Consider the following 17644-nt stretch of genomic DNA (forward strand, 5'->3'; position numbering starts at 1 on the left):
CTGGGTTATAGACACCTGCGAAGGTATGTGCTATGGTGAGTGCTGTGAAATCTGTAAGCCTGTTGATTCACAGACCTGTACCCCTGGGGCAAATAATACAATATATGTTAATAAAAATAAAAAATAAAAACAAATAAAAAGAAAAAAATAACTCCGATTTCCATTTGTTGATGTTATATCCAAATACCAATTTATCCTTGATAACTTAAATTCTCTTATTATTTCTAATAAATGATAAGTTTGCAGAGGGTGGGGTGTCTGGGTGGCTCAGTGGGTTAAAGCCTCTGCCTTCGACTCAGGTCATGATTCCAGGGTCCTGGGATAGAGTCTTGCATCAGACTCTCTGCTCCTCAGGGAGCCTGCTTCCTCCTCTCTCTCTCTGCCGGCCTCTCTGCCTACTTGTGATCTCTGTCTATCAAATAAGTAAATAAGAATCTTAAAAAAATAAATAAATAAATTTTGCAGAGGGCAAGGGGCGGTATTCTATGTAGACAACAAAGTGTGAATTATAACAGTTTTGTTTCCTTCTCTTCTAATTCTTGTTATTCTTCTTACCTGACATACTGAAGTGAGGAGGGCAGACAGCTAATACAATGTTAAGAGGAAGCTGGGGAAGTGGGCATGCTTGTCTTCTTCCTGATTTTAAAGGAAATGTTTCTTTTTTTTTTTTTAAGATTTTATTTATTTGACAGACAGAGATCACAAGTAGGCAGAGAGAGAGAGAGAGAGGAGGAAGCAGGCTCCCTGCTAAGCAGGGAGCCTGATGCGAGGCTCGATCCCAGGACCCTGGGGTCATGACCTGAGCCAAAGGCAAAGTCTTTAACCCACTGAGCCACCCAGGCTTAAAGGAAATGTTTCTAATGTTTAACCATTTCTTTATTTCGCTACTCTGGATCTCTTGTTACTTTGGATTTATGCCCTTTTCAAGTATTAACTCTTTAAAAATTGCCTCTCCTCTCTTCTCTCTGTTCTGTCATTTAAGGACTATAATTAAACATAAGTTAAATCTTATTCTATTTCTTCATTTCCTAACCTTTATTTAATATACTACATTTTCAAACAAACAATCCTAAAATTCATGTGGAACCAGAAAAGACCTCGAATAGCCAGAGGAATATTGAAAAAGAAAGCCAAAGTTGGTGGCATCACAATTCCGGACTTCAAGCTCTATTACAAAACTGTCATCATCAAGACAGTATGGTACTGGTACAAAAACAGACATATAGATCAATGGAACAGAATAGAGAGACCAGAAATAGACCCTCAACTCTATAGTCAACTAATCTTCAACAAAGCAGGAAAAAATGTCCAATGGGAAAAAGACAGCCTCTTCAACAAATGGTGTTGGGAAAATTGGACAGCCACATGCAGAAAAATGAAATTGGACCATTTCCTTATACCTCTCATGAAAATAGACTCAAAATGAATGAAGGACCTCAGTGTGAGGAAGGAATACATCAAAATCCTTGAGGTGAACACAGGCAGCAACCTCTTTGACCTCAGCCGCAGCAACTTCTTCCTAGGAACATTGCCAAAGGCAAGGGAAGCAAGGGCAAAAATGAACTATTGGGATTTCATCAAGATCAAAAGCTTTTGCACAGCAAAGGAAACAGTTAACAAAACCAAAGACAACTGACAGAATGGGAGAAGATATTTGCAAACTACATATCAGATAAAGGGTAGTATCCAAAATCTATAAAGTGCTTAGCAAACTCAACACCCAAAGAACAAATAATCCAATCAAGAAATGGGCAGAAGACACAAACAGACATTTCTGCAAAGAAGACATCCAGATGGCCAACAGACACATGAAAAAGTGCTCCACATCCCTCGGCATCAGGGAAATAAAAATCAAAACCACAATGAGATACCATCTCACACCAGTCAGAATGGCTAAAATTAATAAGTCAGGAAATGACAGATGCTGGCGAGGATGCGGAGAAAGGGGAACCCTCCTACACTGTTAGTGGGAATGCAAGCTGGTGCAGCCACTCTGGAAAACAGCATGGAGGTTCCTCAAAAAGTTGAAAATAGACCTACCCAATGACCCAGCAATCGCACTACTGGGTATTTATCCTAAAGATACAAATGTGATCTGAAGGGGCACATGCACCCAAATGTTTATAGTAGCAATGTCCACAACAGCCAAATTATGGAAAGAACCTAGATGTCCATCAACAGATGAATGGATAAAGAAGAGGTGGTATATATATACAATGGAATACTATGCAGCCATCAAAAGAAATGAAATCTTGCCATTTGCGATGATATGGATGGAACTAGAGGGTATTATGCTTAGCAAAATAAGTCAATCAGAGAAACACAATTATCATATGATCTCCCTGATATGAGGAAGTTGAGAGGCAATATGGGAGGTTTGGGGAATAGGAAAAGAATAGATGAAACAAGATGGGATCAGGAAGGGAGACAAACCGTAAGAGACTCTTAATCTCCCAAAACAAACTGAGGGTTGTTGGGGGTAGGGGGGTAGGGAGAGGGTGGTGGGGTTATGGACATTGGGGAAGGTATGTGCTATGGTGAGTGCTGTGAAGTGTGTACACCTGGCGATTCACAGACCTGTACCCCTGGGGCTAATAATACATTATATATTAATAATTTTTTTTAAATTCTCCATTTTCTTTCCTCTTTGTGGCTGACTTCTGAGTATTTTTCCGTCTTGATATTTCTTTATCTGTGTCTAATTTTCTCTTAAATTCAACCACTGAGTTTCTTTATTTCAACCATTACACTTTTCATTTATAAGAGTTCCACTTTAGTTACTTTTTTTGTATCTTTCTTATCATTTTGGGTAATGGTTTGTTGCCTGTGCATTCATGTGATACTATTTTTAATTTCTTTCAATCTTTCTCATCCTTTACATTCTGTATCTAGTCATTCTTATATGTGTAGTTTTTTAGGATATTAATTTCAGGTTTCCACTGACATTTACTCATGGTGACTGGTTTCCTTGTGCTTTATAACCTTTAATTGGATCTTCATATTAGTTAATCTCAACTTTCTTCCAGAGAGGATTTGCACATGCTTCTTCTGGGAGCCATAGGCTCCCATGATACATGAAATCCCTATACATGATATCCCTAGATACATGAAACCAGTTGGCCCAGATTCCTCAGTTTGTTATCAGAATCTCAGGTGCAGGTCTTTCTACGTGCCACTGGCAGAGCAAAACCACGTGTATGTGCATAGCTTGTGTGCAGGTAGAGCTTATAGCTCAGGTTTCAACTCCTGGTTGTTTTGTTTGTTTGGGGACTTGGGGGGTTGTTACTTGATTTTTAGTCCCTTAAAAGTTATTTCTTCTTTCCTGAGATTTCAACAATGCTACAAAAGTTATATTTTACATAAAATTTATATTTCATGCAAACGTCTTCAATAATGAGAGGTAGCACTGCTCATGAAGTCCATCCTACTGCTGACATAGTAGCCCACAGGAAAGGGTATTTTTAACACCAAAAATATAAGAATCATATAATACTCTTCACCGCAGAATAAAGAGCAGTCTTAATACTACACACTTTTGGTTTTAAGAGAAACTTGCCATGTTATCTGTTTTTCTCTTGCCACCTGAAAAAGTTGTTCAGTGTCCCAATAAGTTCACCATTGTTCATCTTTGGACAAAGATGGGCTTTTTCAGAGAATAGGACAAAGAGCCATGGAGAATAAATGCATTGGAAAGCCCCTTATAGGTCTAATAAAAAAAATTTTTTTTTTCTCTCCTTCTGCAATAGGGATCCTTAACCTATCTGCCCCCTGGGATTTCATACCTGCTATAGACAGAAGTATCGTGTCTCCCATTCTTCTCTTTTCTTAATTGGAATCTTTATTAAAGTTACCCTGAACATGTTTCACTGGTGGGTACTGGAGGTTTGGCAAGCAGATGCCTTGCCTTTTTAGTTCATAGGTGTTTTGGTTCAAGAGGAGCCACACCCAGACATGAAGCACATTTCTCCCTGCTGTAGGGACTATGCTGCAGTGTCATCGATAAATCCTGCTCTTTGTGCTTCTGGTCCTCACTAAATGGCACTTTTTGGGTTTTCTTCTTCAGGGAGGGGTGAGTATATATTGCCTGTGGGAAGGAGAATGAATCAAATATTTGGTGCCTTGAAGGATTATTGTAATCTGTGACATTCACAAAAGATTTCAGTCCTCATAGGCTTGCCTATTTGCAGTTAGACATGACTGTGAGGCATGCTTTGGCTGATGAACCGTGAATAAGTGTCTGTGTAGCAACTTTAAGAGCATGTGTGATTTGCTACAATTTTCTCTCCCTCTGTCCCAGTGACAGGCAACTTTCCAGATGGTGGATGGTGCAATACCCTGGGCTGCAGAGGGAGAAGACTAAAGAGAGCCCCAGATATCTTGTGATGAACATGTATTAAGAGCAAGAAATCCATCTTTGCTGTTTTGAATCTCTGGATCTGGGGACTTTTTGTTGCCACAGCATCTCATAGGCCATACTGACTGATGCAAGTACAAAACTGAGAGACAGGATTTAAAGTATGGTCTTAACTCTGCCACCTAGTATCCATGTGCCCAGTCACTTGGTGACTCTGAACCCAAGTCCCTTCACCTGTCAAGTAGGACTAATAATTCTTCCCCTGTCTGCTGCACTGTCTTGGTTTTGGTATCCAGTATTTGTGAATGTGTCTAAAAAATATAAAGGAAGTGCAAACCTATTCCAATAGTATTATCATTAACAATATGGAATTGGTCTATTCCCATTTTTTAATGCCAATCCCAAGAAGAAAACATTAAGGAATTTATGAAAATTCAAGACTTAAATCAGATAGTGGTGTAATGAATGACTTGATGATTTCAGCATGAAGTAGTGACATGTCTGTCTCAAATATCTAAATAACTATGCACACTTTCTTTTGTAAACATAAGCTTCATTAAAGAGTCTTCAATGCTTTTGAAATTTTATTGTAAGTTAAAGATTACACCTAAGAGAAATAAAACCAAAGGTAATTTTGAAAGAAAAAGAAATTTATTTTGGCCTTAAAATTATATTTTTTGTTAATGTGATATCAAAGTGAACATTGAGCTGGCTTGCTTACCATGAATTCCAGAACCAAGCTTACTAAACTGTTTTTTTTTTTAAAACTTCTTCAGCCATTTCTTCACCACAAAATTCTGACTTCTTGTGAGCTGACCCTTGTCTTCTGTTGAGAGGACCACATTAGAAAGAATAAATCATAAAATCTTATAAAAATGGCCTTCCTGTTACTTTCTGAAAACTAAAGGCAGGAACACATCTTGTGACCACTTTTCAGAGTGTGTGAGCCTGGTTAGCAACTCTGTATTGGTTAACAAAGACCATAAACTGAACACTTACACTGTCCATGACAGGGAACTCTGGGTGTTACAGGATTGTTGTTTTGGCTTGCCATTTGCTGTCTCACGAATTGCCAGGCTGGTAGAGCAGGCTCCATATTAATTCTGTAAAGTGCTGTGTAGACTGCTGCCATCACAATAATGATGATGATGTGTGATGAATAATTATACACGAAAAGCTGAGCTCCTTCTCATATATAAGACACCTGGAATGGATTACTTATTTATGTCCTTTCTAGTTTTGCAATGGAAAATATAAAAGATTTAGGATTCATTTTGAGCTGTATAACCTTTCCTGATTAGTTATGCTCAAATAAAGAGTTAAATAATAGCTAATGCTAAATGAAAGCTTACTTTGATGGCCACTGCTCTAATTTTTTCCATTTGTTTACTCTGCCATGAATATAATTTCATTTCTTCAGACCATTTCTTTATTACTTACAGAAATCATTTATTAATAAAGCATGCACTAAATTCTTCAGTTTAAATAAAGAATAAGATAGTATATACAGTATCAATAAGAAACTTTTTCGTCTTTCGTGACTCAAATAACGTGGCTCTGACTTCTTCAAAGGACATTTGTGTAGGCTCAAAAATACAGTCATCAAATACACATCTTTATTTTTTTATGTCCTAATAATATCTTAACCACTTGGAGTTTCATTTCTTTGTCTGGTGGATGTTTTTATAACAATGTCACAACATTGTCACTCTTTCTCCCTTGCGTGGTATAAATAAAATTTGAGATTTTACCTGCAGATTTAATGTGTCTTCCTTAATGTATAACACTAAATACTTTGAAGAATTCTATGTACTAATCATACACTGGATTCATATTTGGAAAAGTGTCTAACTGAAATATTCTCTTAAAATGTTGTGCCCAGAAAAAGACACTCATATTGAATAGAAAAAAAACAGGTGATCTCCCTGCTGAAACAATTTTCTTCCCAATGCCCAATATCTTGTTTTTGTTGTTGGTTTTTTTTTTTAACATTTTATTTATTTATTTCAGAGAGAGAGAGAGCACACGAGTTATGGGGAAGGGCAGAGGGAGGAGAAGCAGGCTCCCCGCTGAGCAGGGAGACAAATGAGCAGGGCTCAATTGTAGGACTCCAGGATCATGACCTGAACTTAAGGCAGATACTTGACTGACTGAGACACCCAGGCGCCCCTAATATCTTGTTTTTCTGCTAGTTTTTATTTAATCAAATTCTACTTTGCTTCTTTGCTTAATAGTTTCTTATGTTAGGGCTAATAGTAGAAATTATGTATAAAATTATATGTATTTTATTATCTAAGATGTAATTAGTTTCCACTTTGGGACATTATTTATTTACTGAAACGAAATTTGCCTCTATTAGCTGTGTTTTAAGTTCATAAAATTAATAAAATGAAAAGAATGGCTATGGAAATCTGGATTATCATAAATCACTTTCTAACATAATGCAGTGTTAACAAAAATGAATTTTATAAGTGGAAAAAGTCTGTGGAAATGAGTAAAAAATACCTAAAAGTCCTTTGTATCTTACTGATTTTTTTCTGTATCTTAATTCATTATTAGAGGAAACAAATTATTGATTAAGTGTTTAATCATCTTTTATTACTCAAAGTATTTCCTCCTGAAAAAGTGTTGATTGTTCCAGAAAATTGATTTTAATGAATGACAGGTTAGATTTGTTAAATAATAGAAGATTTTACTGTATATATTTTGAATATGAGAATGGTTTAGTAATTATCACCATGTGTACAAGGCAGATGCTATGCTATATTTTTCTAAGGTATGTAATAAAATGTATTGTGTAACAATGCTAGCAAAAAAGGATCTGGGTTGATGTCAACTCTTTATGGCTTAATCAGGTCAGAATTTTTATGACTATTGGCAAAATGTAGTACAAGACTTTCAGAGCCAGGAAAATTCAATCATAAAATTTTAGAAATTAGAACAAGCCTTAGTATCTATCCAGGTCTATTCTACAGTTTTTTAGAAGAGGGTAGAAACAATGTAATCATTATAAAGCATTATAAGAATAACAACAGAATTTACTACTTATTAAGTACCTTTAATAAACTACTGTGGCATATTGGTAATCTCTTCGGAAAGATCTTTAGTAATATGATACATCGCCAGCATTTATTTTTTATGTCTTTGTCTAAACATTGATACATACTATGTGGCATGAGGTGCAATTTCAATATATGATAAAACATTTCTTCACAAAGTTGTTTTCTGATGTGGCCTTTTCCATGACAACATTTACTGAAGGACCAAAGTTGGTTGTTAATGATGAGTTACCACAGTATTTTTTTCCTTCATTTAAAAATGACTGCTTACTGTACTGGCCAGGGTTTCACCCAGGTAGCAGGACGGAATCTCCCCAAGGGCCATCTCCATATGTGTTCATCTTGCTAGAACAGTTGTGAAAGGCTCTTGTTCTGGTTTGTCTTTCCAGCTGTGAGCCTGAAAGTGATAAATGCTGTTGGACCTGTAGACAGTTCAATGGGGAAACAAGAATATGAGAAAGAAAAGATGCCCAGCCCTGGAGATCCTGCCGTGTTTCTTGTTTTCCTGCCTCCTGGATCCAACTGCCATAGTTTAGATAAGCCAAGACATTAATCGACCAGGAGCTCAGTGGTCCTGACAATTGCAATGCCTTTTAAATGAAATGCTTCCTTGATTGCCCTATGCTACAGCTGTACCCGCCACAGAATATAGTCATTCATCCACTGAGAAAGTCCTTTTCTTTTTTTCCTTGTAGTAACAGCAGTTTTTCTCTTCCTAATAAAGCAAAATCTAGCTTTTAAGGGAGAGCTCTTGAACAATAGTCACATTTTTCTGTCTAAAGCCAAGAGCCAGCCTCAATTCTATGGAATTTGTTTGCAGTTTTTATTGGAGAAAAGTTGGAGGTATAACCAAACATAGGATTTCATCTTTGAATATTAAGTCTCTAATTTTTCAGTTGAAAAATACAACAAAAAACCTGCCACCTCCGCCCTCAACTTCAATGCTCTCCTATACTTTGTAACATTAAATAATTTCTCAGGCTCATCATTATTTATTTCTGTGGATACATTTCAAACCTCAAATTAACAAGATTGATATCAAAAGGTTATACAACACTAGGTAAAATGTCAGTCTGATGCCATAGTAATTAATTTAAAAAATGAGACTACAAATTTGAGTCTGTTATTATGATCATCATATTTATGATGATATGAATAAAGTTATTCATTCCAGAATGTTAACAAGATATCTTTCATGTATCATTAAAATAACTTATGTCAAACACTTGGCTAAATTATTGAAGTACTTCCAATATTAATAATTTCTTACAAATGTCTAGCAAGAATAACCAGTCAAAATTAATTAATGATCAATTAGGATAGATTATTTCTCCTGGCTCTCAATTTCTTTCCTAATAACAACTTGCTTTTTTCTAAAATAGGTCAGTTAGCAATAAGTCTTAGTCATTTCACACTTCTATTTTTTAATAAGCCAAAACTGTTTAAAGTAATAAGTGATTCTCTTTTAAGTTGTTAATCCTTATGGATATTATAAATCGTGATTTTAGCCTTCAAGTTTGATGTGCTCATTTTCTCTTTAATTATTCTATACTAATGTGATAATACTGCAGTAATTTTATTAGTTCTACTTCTAATACATTTTGCAAAACTTGATTTATTCTCCAATTAATTATATTTGACTTCATAGTACAAACATTCCTCTCATTATTACACTATTGATTAGGGGAAAATTATTTTCAAGCTAAAAGCATAAAAGGGCACATTAGCATCTTTCATTTTTAAATTATTTTGTACCCTGGTTTGGATTTTTGTGAATCTATGTTTGCTACACAAATCTCTTATTAATTTAAGCTAGAACCCAAGAGATTAAGAATCAAATGCTTTGATTCATCTTTTAGCAGAAGATATAATATTAGCAAGAAACATATTACCTGCAAGCCATAGTAAAGAATAAGGATCTGAAATGTTGGGTAAGAATTAAATCTTTGAATTATAGGCATGTTGAAGAGATGCTGGGTTTCTGAAAAGGGTTAAGCTCTTCTATGGTTACTATATTTGAGAAATATCATTTCCTCTATGTATATATAGAATTTACCACTTCATTTAGCAATTGCTAAGTTACGGATGAATATTAAAATGGAAAAATTGTGAAAATAACTGCAGAATAAAGAAAACAGAATCATTATCCTGAAAACACAGTACTTGAAAATTCTACTAACCAATTATTCTGAATGTTAAGTTTATCACTTAACTTAATTGGGGTCAATTCCTTTCTTACCTGCATTGCTGAAAAGTAGTATATATTTTCCTAAGCGCATTGATTTCATAGATTACATACCTACTCTTAAATTATTTCTACGGACCTTAGTATACTAACTAAAATGATGTGCTTAGGAAAGCCTTCCATTTTTTTCTGTTTTCTATGACTTCTAAGTATTCTCCCCATTTATTTATTATTTTTTTAATATTTTATTTATTTATTTGACAGACAGAGATCACAAGGAGGCAGAGAGGCAGGCAGAGAGAGAGAGAGGAGGAAGCAGGCTCCCTGCTGAGCAGAGAGCCCGATTTGGGGCTGGATCCCAGGACCCTGGGATCATGACCTGAGCCTAAGGCAGAGGCTTTAACCCACTGAGCCACCCAGGTGCCCCTATTCTCCCCATTTAAAAAGGGAATTGAAGTCTGTTTGCTTAGTTACTAACTGAATCTTTTCAGTAGGCCCATGATATAAAGTATGAATTAGAGACTTTACATATGGTAATAACAGCAGGAGCAGCTAATATTTACTTGGTGTTATTGTTAGGCAGTGAAGATACTTAGTGCTTTATATGTTGTCTTATTTAACCTTCACTGCTCTGAGGCAGGTGAATACAGGACAGGAAGGGGGGAAGACTCACATTCAGGCACTTGCTTCATTCACACAACTAATAAGTGGCACCCTGGCTGGGACTTAAACCAGATCTGTTTGACTCTAGAGCCTTCTACACTACCTTTCCACTTGTGATAGAATAGAATAGAATAGAATAGAACAGAAATACAATAGGAGAGCCTGTGTCCGAGAGGATTCGAGTCAGATTTTTTTTTGCTATATCTATTTAAAAAAAAAATGTCAAAACTCTGGTTTCTACCACAGACACTGCTCTCAAACTTGAAACGATTCAACTGGTTAGGGGAGGTGAAAAGTAGGAAAAGCTAAGAGAGCTTAGAGACTGTGTGTCCCTGGAAAAGGGAAACCCCTAGAGATCAAGAGGACCTGGTCCTCACTCCTGGATAGAGACTGGAGGCCCCAGAGAAGGGATACTTGACTATGTACGTAGATGTGCTGGAAAAGGGCTCCACAGTTTCCCTTGCCTCTTTGTAGGAGCAGAGGATTCCCATGCCCCCTCCCATGCTCAAAGGGAAAGGTCCTTGACAGCCCTCCCAGAACCCAGCAAAGCTTGAAAGCAGCATGCAGATCCCTGCATGCCTTGAGAGTGCAGCTGATGTTGCAGAAAGAACTGGATCCCAGAGAAGGGACCTTGCAGTGAAGGGATACTCCCGGCAACCTGTGGGGACCTGTAATTAAGGAGCAGGCAGGTTAGTAGCCATCTCTGCAGATGTCACTGGAAGTAGAAGTTGCTGGGAACATCCTGTAAAAATCACACTAACCAAGACTGCCACCCCAGAGACAGAACAAAGCTGAATTGACTGATTGCCACAAAATGAAAATTTTGAACTTATTAGACATATGGAAACCGTGTTCATGTAAATGGAATCTTTAAGAAGAACCTGAAACAAGGATTGCTTGTAATTCCCACTGGTCACACAAGTGTCACCCTAGATTGAAGGATTTACTTGATTTCATTCTTTTGTTATTTAATCCTTGACAAGGTTGGCCTACCGATTTTAAATATTCATTTTGCCAATTTGAGGGGGAGGGGAGGGAGGAGGTTGCTGATTATTCTCTGTCCATCCGTGCCCATCACCCATCCATGCCCTGGGCTGTGTTGTGGAGATCAGCCCAGGACCCCACATCTCCCAGGCTCCTTTGCTGCTGGCTCCGGTTGTTCAGCCAGCAGGAGGCACTGGCAGTAGTTGAAGGATGGCACGGAGACAGGGGTCCATGTTTCTTCCTCATTCCCTCCTGCTTTGAGCAGTGGCTGTCTGCCTTTCCAGCTCTACCTCTACTTCAAGGCTTCAGCTGCCTTTGGGTTTCAGTAATATCACTTCCTCTCTTTACCCTTCTAGGCACAGGGACACCAATGGCTGGTTTCCCCTGTTGCTGGACACTAGGTACCTCACCATGCCTCGTCCTTTCCCTTCACTCAGCTCACGTCTCAGGGAGGAGGCTCTTCATTAGAATCTCCGGTCTTCCTGGGTTGACTTCCCTTCCCTCCAGCTATCTTGACTGGTATTTCTAAAATTTTGAATTTAGCATGTTTTGAATTTAGAGTTAACAAAAATGGCAGAGGTAACTTCACTCTTAGTCTGAGGAAAACCAAATTAATATGCACACGTGCTAACAGATAGGTAGATCTCCAAATTGAGTCTTTTAAATGGCAGTTTAAAAATTATTTAAAAATAATTGGAAGTGTTTAAACTATGAAATTTGAATCAGGTTGTTCTGAAGTATTTCTGTGAAACCCCAGGATTGGTGAGGGACACTACCTAAAAACTAATGTGTCAGATTTTGTGTCAGGTTTTGCTCTATTTAATATGAGATAGTGACTTAGCAACACTTAAATTAATCAATAGAGCCACCAAATTTAGAGTAAAGCAAATGCATTGTTTTTCTTTTGGCAATTAACTTAGTAATTAAGTTTTTTACTGAGTGCAGTAAAAAATTAAAAGCTTCTACTGTAAGGATGGTCTGTGAAGCTAAAACTGTTAAAAAAAAGATGTTCAAATATGTTTAAATTTTTTGTAATGGCATATATTAAGCATAATTATAAGTAAGAAGAAGAATTTAATGAATTCTCATGAATCACCTGGGTTCAACACTATCAAATCATAATCAGTCTTATTTATCTAAGTTGCCCCCTCCTTCCAGCTCCAGCCCTGATTAACTGGAAGCAAAAACCAAACAGCTTATCACTTCTTCTGGAAGTATTTCAGTAGGCTCTCTAAAAGACAAGATTTCTTTTTAGGAGCATAACCATAGTCCTATAATGTAAATAATTCCTTGCTGTCATGAAATGCCCAGCCAGTGTGTTCATAGTTCTCTTATCACATCACATTCTTATACTTCGCTTGTATGAATCAGGGTCAAAATATGATCCATACATTGAAATTGGTCGAAATCTTTCTTAATCCTTTATGATTTAGTTGTAGAGAAGAAACAGGTTATTTGATCTGTATAATTTCTCACAGTGTAGGTTTTGTTGATTGCATGTCCTGTTCCTCTGTCCTCTGAATTTCTTCATTCATAAACTAGAGTAGGATCTAAAGTAGTAGTTCTCAATCCAGGCAGTTTTGAACCCAGAGGACATTGGTCAATGCCTGGAAACAGTTTGGGCTGTCACAGTGAGGGGAAGTGCTACTGGCATCTAGTGGGAAGGGGCCAGGGACACACTAAACATCCCCCAACAAAGAATTATCTGGCCAAATTGTCAATAGCGCCAAGGCTGAGAAACTCCAAAGGCATGGTTACATTCAACTTTGACTTTAACCCTTTTTCCCAGTTTGTCCATTTTTATCATGTTCATATCTTAGGTACTAACTGTTTGCACTAAATAAATAGTAATTATTTCTAACATGTAATTTGAAATATACTGTAGATTAAAAGAATATTGGAATGACTTTGGAGAGACTTCTAAACTACCATTAGGATTAGCCTTTATCTTGGTTCCCTGATCAGAATATAGTTTTATTCACTAATCTGTAGTTAGAAGAATTTGATATCTCACTACAATTGTGGTTGAAGTACAAAAGCTCATTTTTTTGCAATACTCATTCCTAATTAGTCCACCTGCCCTTCTCATACCTATTTTCTGAGCCCATTATGAAAGCTGATGAAATTTAGTATTTGCTAAATTGTCTGAAAATTTTTGAGGAAATTAATACAAAAAAAACTATAACCATTTTGCTCCTCATATGTACAGCTATAATTAAATTTGAAAATAAACAAGCCATCTGTCCTGGCTTTTGAAAAAAATTAAGCAACATCATTTAGAAAAAAATTGGAAAGAATATCTAATTTACAAATGATTTAAGTCTTTAAAAAGTGAATCACCAAAAAACATATTAAGAAATAAAATTTTAACTGACAGTAGCCTCATTTTTTTGTGTGTGAAGAGAAAAAAATTTCTGAGTCCCAATTCTGCCAGTCATCTGAGTTCAGTTTTTATGTCTTTATGCTCTTTGGTCTTTCTCTGTAAAAGAAATTTTAAACAGTGAGCAATGGAATGACATGCATTTATAGAATGTGTGGTGGATAAAAGAGCACAGCAATCTTAAATTCTGAAAATATTTTTACCTCAAAGATTGAAAACAAGATAAAGATGAAGAACCCTCTGAAATATTAACTGATTTTATGTTGAAATTGTTCCAGTGCCCTGTCTGTGAGATAACAGCTCAGTTATCTCCTCAGTAAGTGCATGAGTGGTCTATTTCATATGCAGGAATGTTTGGGTCACCTGTATGAAAATATGAACAGCAAACCCATCTTCTAAAACTGAACAACCTTTATAATTTTTTATTTCTTTGGTAATATAATAGAAATATATAAGAAATTTCTCTTAAATATTTTAAAATTTATAATAAAAAGATAAATTTTTTAATGAAATATTTTATGATACACAGTTGGTTGCAAAGGACAGAAGCTGATTCAAAATAGCCTAAATAAATGAACTATTTTTCCTCAGGTACTTGAAAAATCCATGGAAAATCAGTGTGGTAGACCCTACTAGCACTACCCCCAAAACACACCCTCCCCACTCCTCCCTCTCACCCACACCCTTCTTTCCCTTGCCAGAAAGGCCTGTCTCTCACTGTGCAGGTGGAAAACAATAGATCTGCACCTACCCAGCTTCCCAGCTTTGCTTGCAGCTAGGGTATAGGCATGTGACCTAATCCAGGCCAATGAGACACAAGAAGAAGTCAACTTGGAACCCTTGGAAAAGACTTTTCCTTCCTGTCTTTAGTCATGGTTGTATGAGAATGTGATGCTGCAGTGGTTACACAAGAGATGTTGGGCAAATCTGGAACAATCTACCCCTGAACTCTTTGCTAGATGAAATGCAATGATCACTTCTATTGCAGTGTTTTGTTGTATGTAGCCAAAGGCATTGTAATTGATATTACTGATTTCAGGTATGGTTATGTTCAAAAGCTTTAGAGATATTATCAATTGTTTATCTGTTTTTCTCACAATTCTTTTTCCCTCATTATTGGCTTTACTATCAGCTTCCAGGAAGTGCCCTAGGCACATATAAACTGTCTTTACCAGTAACAGTTTTAGCCTAGGCAGAATTTCCTCCAAAAGATTTCCCAAATTCTCCTAGGATTTAGTGAGATTCATCTGGCTTGAGTTCTATACTCTTCCATGGGACAATTTCTCCAACCAAAGACATGAAATACAGCGATCAGTTTTCCTGAGACCCCTGGAGCTGAAGGGGGATCCACCCTATTCAACCATACATAGAGTAGAGCTATTTCCCAATATCATTAACTGAAAATAGAAATGGATGCTATCTAGACAAACAAAATAAATACGCAAAAAGTTCCAAATGTTTGGTATAATAATAAAAATAAATATTTACATGGGACACCCGGCCAGCTGAGTCAGTAGAGAATGTGCCTCTTGATCTCAGGGTTGTAAGTTCAAGCCCCATGTTGGGTGTAAAGATTACTTAAAAAATTAAATCTTAAAAAAAAATAAATAAAATGTTTGTATTGCCTAAGTATAGAATGCATAGAGAAAAATGTAGTCTTAGAAACAAGGAGACTATTAAAAAAAAAAGAAATAAGAAGACTATAATTTTATTGACTGAATCTTTTAAATACATAGATCATTAAGCTCCTGATATATTCTGGGTATTGTGTAGGTGCGGAGGATACAGAAAGTCAGATATGTAACACCTGTGCTCCCAGTCAGTCTAATGAAAGAGATTGAGGGAAATCAGCAATTACAACATAGCAGACAGATGCCATGTGTACTGTATTTCATGGTTTTGCAAAGGAATGGCAGAAGAGAGGGTGAGGTGAAAGTTTCCACAAAACTTCCCAAGAGTTGGGAAGATGACAACTACATTTTAGGAAGTTGAGATGGTGAGAACTTCATGAGCAAAAATCAGAAGCAGGTGAACTCTTGGTGCATGTGCTTAAACCTAGGCTACTTCCAACTCCACTGCTGGCCTTCCACAAGCTTTCTGACCGCTCTGTTTCCTCATCAGTAAATAAACAGGGAGTGGGTTGGAAGGCAGGGAGAGAGTGGATAGGGCAGGACTTTTCCAGGATTCTTTACAGATGTAGAATCTGATTATTCTATCTTGTTACAAAAAGGCCTAAAAACAAGGTTTTTAATTTTGACCCATTATGAAATTCACAACTCACCCCAGTTTTCTAATTATTGCCCAAAAAAGACTTTAGTTAAACACTAAATAACAAATAACAGAGTCATCACGTTTGGGAAATAATTCCCCTAAAATTAACTGCCTTATAGTTAACATTCATTTTCTAGGGATATATTTAACTATTTTTTCTCTCAGTGAGTTCACCCAAAAAGCTGTTGTTTAAGTTACAAGTTCATTTGGGGCTTTCCTGAGTAGTTTTGGTTTTTTTTTTTTTTTAAGATTTTATTTATTTATTTGTCAGAGAGACAGAGAGAGCGAGGGAGCACAGGCAGACAGAGTGGCAGGCAGAGACAGAGAGAGAAGCAAGCTCCCTGCAGAGCACGGAGCCCCATGTGGGACTCGATCCCAGGACGCTGGGATCATGATGTGATCTGAAGGCAGCCGCTTAACCAACTGAGCCACCCAGGCGTCCCCTGAGTAGTTTTGTTTTGACAGTACTAATTTCTTTTTAAAGTTGAAGTTCTCTTGGTTTTCCTTTGAGACTTCAAGGACCCATTCGCACTCATTTACTATAATTATTGTGAAAATCTGAATTACTAAGCCCCCATTACACTCCCAATGAATAGTACAGTAAAGTTCAGAAAATGAAAAAGAAGAAGTAGGGGCACCTGGGTGGCTCAGTGGGTTAAGCCACTGCCTTCGGCTCGGGTCGTGATCTCGGGGTCCTGGGACCGAGTCCCACGTCAGACTCTCTGCTCAGCAGGGAGTCGGCTTCCCTCTCTCTCTCTCTGCCTGCCTCTCTGCCTACTTGTGATCTCTGTCTGTCAAATAAATAAATAAAATCTTAAAAAACAAAAACAAACAAACAAACAAAAAACAAGAAAAAGAAAAAGTAAAGGAACAGAACTTACCCGGGAGGTTAAAGTTGAGGAGAGAAAATCTGCATCAGACTACTGATCTTCCTGAACTTGACATCTATATTTCTACAAAAAGAAAAAAAAAAAAGCATCGTTCTATCTCTTAATATCTTTTTGTTGAAAAAAATACAGATTTATTCAAATCCTCCTCCTATAAACTTACATAATTCTAAAATGTGTCCTAATGTTCATATTAACTTGGGATGGACCTATATTTATACGCATCTGAATTTCATCTTAGAAAACACTTTGCCCTACAGAAATGAAGGAGATTCTCATCTCTATCCATCTTCTCGCTTCTCCAAACCACATCAGTAGCAGCGAAAATTCTAATGTCTGCTAAAGCCAGCTTCTCTGAAAATGAGAGAGAAGTTTGTATTTGTTGATAAATATTGTAAGATTTCAGTTTTGAGGCTTAGCATTTTTAGTGTCCTCTATTTCTCACCACATCCAGGAAGTTATATTCAAGAAAGGAAGCACTTATTATGCTTCTGTTATTCTTTCAGAAATTAGAATGGAAGGAATAGAAATGAGCTTTGAAAATATGTGAAACCATATAGATCTATTCTCTAACTATGGACCCGTTTATTTCAAGATTTGACAGCAAATCTGTAAGAAAACAACAACGTCATACATATTAACTGTGTGGTACATTAATTTGAGAATATTCATTATGACAAGTAATGAGAGGAACAGAACGCTCTATTTGTTTAAGCGATCAGAAAACTCATTTGGAGGAATAATGGGCTTTCTCTGGGAGTCTGACACAGGAAACTCTGGGAGAGCACACGCAGCTTATTTAAAGTATGTCTTTGTATTTGCTTTTATTGGAGAGTTTCAAACTTTTGTAGATGAATCCCA

This window comes from Meles meles, chromosome 13, assembly GCF_922984935.1.
Source record: "Meles meles chromosome 13, mMelMel3.1 paternal haplotype, whole genome shotgun sequence".
Taxonomy (NCBI): domain Eukaryota; kingdom Metazoa; phylum Chordata; class Mammalia; order Carnivora; family Mustelidae; genus Meles; species Meles meles.